General features: G+C 29.8%; 1 long non-coding RNA gene across 1 annotated transcript; it reads left to right on the top strand.

Moving 5' to 3' along the window:
• Nucleotides 1-2,314: 2,314 nt before the first annotated feature.
• Nucleotides 2,315-4,403, top strand: LOC120256986. Its single transcript, XR_005535476.1, has 5 exons — nt 2,315-2,530; nt 2,673-2,719; nt 2,845-2,890; nt 3,740-3,848; nt 4,229-4,403. It is a non-coding gene; the product is annotated as an uncharacterized LOC120256986 (long non-coding RNA).
• The last annotated feature ends 551 nt before the right edge of the window (nt 4,404-4,954 follow it).

The raw sequence follows: 4,954 nt of genomic DNA, 5'->3' as shown, positions 1-4,954 counted from the left end.
AAATTTGTATTTGGAAAATATGTGTTTGTAAATATGAATTCAAATAAGTAATATATATATTATAAAATCTATATTTTATTTTATGTAAATATGAATTCAAATTTCAAATATTATGAATAATTAATATAATTATTAATACTTAATTTATTATAATAAAATATAATATATTAATTATTTATTCAAATAATTAATTTAATACAATATATCTATTATATATTATACTGCTAATATTAATTACACTATAATATATTTTATTTAATATTTTATGTAAATATGAATTCAAATTTCAAATATTATGAATAATTAATATAATTATTAATACTTAATTTATTATAATAAAATATAATATATTAATTATTTATTCAAATAATTAATTTAATATAATATATCTATTATATATTATACTACTAATATTAATTACACTATAATATATTTTATTTAGTATTTTAGAAAATAATCACTAGTTTTATATATTATCAAATATTAATGAAAAATAGTAATTTATTAGAGTTCCAAATCATGGAGTTGGAACTACACCCAATTGAGTGTAGTTCAAACTCATCAAAACCGTTGATAAAAGTATTTCAACTTCTGATATCTTTTTCGAAATCCGTCAAACCAAACCACATGATTTGGAAAAATGCTTGTAATTTCAACTCCTATGACTTTCAAATCCACCAAAACAAACACCCCATTAGAGGAAGGGAGAGGGAAAAAATGCACTCAGAAAGTGCAACCATGAGCTTGTCATGGTACCATCATATACTTAATTCTATTTTTCTTGATTTTTATGACTTCAAATAAACATGCAAGTCAAATTTTTTGAGGGGCATAAATCATCTATACAATCCAATATAATTTCTTATCATATGGAAAGGCCACCTAAGCATCCTTGTATTAACTTGTAGCTTTTGTGCATGGACTACAAGTAATTAATTCCTTATTTACATCTCCTTCTTTTACACTTTTTAAGGTGTTATTTGGTTCACGTAATATTTTTCACATTACAATCTATTACATGATAATCTCAAAAATATTACAGTACTTAGATTAGTAGTAGTGGTAATATTGATAGTAATATGTGATCATTAACTTTAGAATATTACAAACAACCTAGTAATCAGCATTATCATCTAAAATAGATGTCTATGTTGAATTCTAAAGTGGTGTTGTAATCTGAAACTTTTAGACAAATATGTCCCTTTGTTTAGAAAAAAATAATTTTTCAAAAGACTCTTGGATATTAATTTTTGATAATATTATTTTTGGAAATATCTTCATCTTCAAAAATTTAATGCATATAGGAGGTTAGAGTGGAAGAGATTTCTTCTTAAGTTCATAGTATTTCAGACCTTATTACTAAGAGATTTTTATATTCAGAAGTAATTATCTTGTCCATAAGAATTGATTTTTATTATTGTATAAATGTGTGATACATTTATTGTAATATTTTGATTTAACAATAATAATTATTTATTATTTATTTATTTAATACACTATCAATTTATTTAACTAAAGGGCCGGAAGCTAGAAAGTCAAAACATTATTTATTTTTTTTTACAGTATCTCAAAGAAAAATGGTAGGTGCAACAATTTTATTAGACAGAGTGTAAAAATAGAATGATGTTTGATTTAGGTGGATCTATGAGTAAAATAAAAATTTATAATAAATTATAGTTAAGTTTTTATATTTTCTTTATTTTAACTTATGTTGGAAAAGTAAGGTAATCAATCAAATGAATAAGAAAAAATGAATCGATTGCAGTGTAACAGATGATCTGAAATCAAACCCGTTCTTCATCTGCATAGTCTCTGAATGCTCGAGATCATAGTCGCTAAGGTAAAAGCGTATCATTTTATTTATTTTTGATAGCGATCGTCATAATAATAATAATAATAATAATAATAATAATAATAATAATAATAATGCATGCCATTTTATTATTTTTTGGTAAATCATGTCATTTAATTAATAATAATTATTATTATTATTTTGAAATAAATAGATTTTTAAAAAATTAACAATATTTAAATAATAGGTGAAATAGTCCAAAAGCTTGGAAAGAAACTTTGTTTAGTTTTTTTTTAACTAGTCAACACTTTGTGCCGATCTAGCATTTAGCAAGGTGGTTCATGACAATTTTGTGGTAATAATAATAATTTGTGGGTTTTCAAAAAAAAAATTTTTGAAGAACTAATAGTAATTAACCAGAAGAACGGCCCATAAAAGGTCCACATCCATGAAGCCCAATGGGAAGGCCCATATATATTCTGGTTTCTTTAGGATGTGCACCAAGTGTCTCCTGCGATTTATAGGGTTTTAAGAAATTTTTTTTAGGGTTTTATCAGAGCACTTTGGGAGGAAATACGATGGTTGGGATGGAAATTTTGCAGGAGCTTCCGCGATTTCTTGAGGTTTGATTCATCTTCCTCCTTCTCTCGTTGTCTGTCTCTCTGGGTTTCGTTGTGGGTGTGGGTGAAGAAGAGAATGGGCGATTTGCTTGCGGAGCTGGAGCATCTACTCCGATCGGTAAGAGAGATTTCTCTCAAAATATCATAATTTGATGTTTAGGGTTTCAATGTTTCACAATTGTTAGATGTGGATTTCGTTTTTTTTTATGAATTTTGATTTTGGTGGTTTGTTTTGATGGATGGATGGATGGATGTTGCAGGAAGGGATGACGAGGGAGGAGGCTGTGTTCAGTCATTGTCTGGATCGGTATATGCTTTATACATAGTTTCTCGATGAATAAAGAAAAAATAACTTTTCTTTACGTAATACTTAATGCTATGAGCTTATGTGAGATCTCTAAAATTTTGATTTTGAATATGTATGTAATGCAGCATCTAGAAGCTTGGTTCCTTGGCATAGGTTTTAGCCTTTCAGCTGGTGAGTTCATGAATCATTCTTCTAATTTTATTTAATTTTTCACTAAAATTGGCTCATTTTTTCTATGTTTTTCTATTGTAAATACTTAAATTCACCACCTTTTTAAAAGGGAAAAAAGACTGATTAGTAGTGTTGAAAATATTGGTCTCAGTAGTTATTTCTTGTAGCTTAAATTAATTGAGCTTGTGAATTGTCCAAATAATTACATTTTGTGTGTGTGTGTGTGGCTTCAAGTTCTTGTGTTTCGTGAAATTTGATTTGTATGTGTGTGGAACTTCAGTTAATTGTGATTCATGAAGTACCCAAACAAGTTACATTTTTTGTTTGTCTTGAGTGCAGCTTCAAGCAATTGAGCTGATGACATTGGATATATATATCTGTGGTGCTTCAATTAATCTGGTGCATGAATCATCCTAATAATTTTTACATTAGTGTGTGCGCATGTGGAGCTTTAATTAAATGACTGCATGAATTATCAAAAAGAAAAATAGTTACTTTTGTGTGTGTGGATGGAGTTTCAATTAATTGAGCTTATTAATTATCAATATAGTTGAATTTGTATTTTTGTGTGAGAGGCTTCAAATCCTTTGGTTCATGTATCATCCAATCGATCACATCTTGTGTGTGTGTGCGCGCGTGCGTGTTTGGAGTTTCAATTACTTGAGCTCATTAATCGTTGTATTGAGTTTCGATTACTTGAGCTCATTAATCGTCAAAATGGTTAAATTTATGTATTTTTGTGGGGGGTTCAAATAAATGGGTCCGTGGATTATCCAAATAATTACATCTATTGGGGGTATTCTCTAGTGTGTTATAGCCACTAGCAAATAATTCTTGTAAATGGTGCAGGGTCTGGTATGCTAGCAGGAATGTGGAGGTTTAATCATTCATTGGATGCTTGTGTGGATAAAATTCTAGGGCGTGATTGGGATCGCATGAAATTGGGTTTGGCAGGCATGTAGGTTCTACTTCTTAATTACATGTATATACGTTCTTGCATTGTGCAACACAATTTGCAAATGTGCCCTTGAGTAGAGCTCTCCAATGCACCATGTGGCACACTTAGATTTCTCCATCTGTGCACTGGCAAATATGTAATGCCAGCACCTCCCTGATATTCTGGAAATTTTTTGTTATCTTTGTGATTTTCTTCTATTTCTCTTAGTAACTCTATAACTCCAGTCCTGATTTAAACTATGATTTATTTTCTACCGAATATCTGTAAAGTATTATCACAAGAAGGGTTGAATTTCTGTGTTACATTTATGTTCGAATGTTCAATTCAGTATATTTGCTGTAAGAATTGTTTATTGGATACTGAATGCACATTTTTGGCAGAATCATGAAGAGGCATATGTATAATCCATCACGTGTGAAACTTTTGAGTAAACATATGTACCCAGAGGAGGTATTCAATGACGTGAATCCTGATCGTGCTTTCACATTATGGCGGTTCCGGAACATGTATGTAGAGGGAAATGATGTTCAAAAGTTCTAATACAGCAAAGTCGAAAATTATAAAAAACTCCACATGAAAAGGAGCAGCCCAAAGCAAATCATCGTAAGTATCTTTGATCCTGCCTGACATGTTTAAGTTCATTTTTTTAGAACAGTTATTAAAACTTCTTTCCTTTGGAATACAGAGCAGCCAGGGTAGTGATATGATCACAGATCCTCTGGATTGCATCTTTGGTGATTTGGAAAGTGGCAAGGAAACCTCTCATTCAAACAATGTCAGCAAGCGATCTAGAAGAAGACTTCGTGGTCATAAGAGAGCTCATCGCCATTACCATCATCATCATCGTGAGGCTAACCAAATGTAAAATTTTTGTCACCGTGACATCAAAGTGACTGCTGGTGAGTGTTTAAAGACACCATTATGGTTTTCTTTGATAGAAGGCATAAAAGAAAGATCATGTTTGTCATCAAAAAACCAAATATTTATAATCTAAATCCATAATGTGTTTTGTTGGTTTCATCTTTGTGTCTTTGTCTAGGAATATTCCTCATTGTCTTTCAATTTCTTATGTCTCATATGGTGTGCTACTTTTGCTAATTGTTTCT

This window comes from Dioscorea cayenensis, unplaced genomic scaffold, assembly GCF_009730915.1.
Source record: "Dioscorea cayenensis subsp. rotundata cultivar TDr96_F1 unplaced genomic scaffold, TDr96_F1_v2_PseudoChromosome.rev07_lg8_w22 25.fasta BLBR01001786.1, whole genome shotgun sequence".
NCBI classification, from domain to species: domain Eukaryota; kingdom Viridiplantae; phylum Streptophyta; class Magnoliopsida; order Dioscoreales; family Dioscoreaceae; genus Dioscorea; species Dioscorea cayenensis.
The sequence above is the reverse complement of the archived record's forward strand: the minus strand, read 5'-3'. Positions and strand labels throughout refer to the sequence as shown.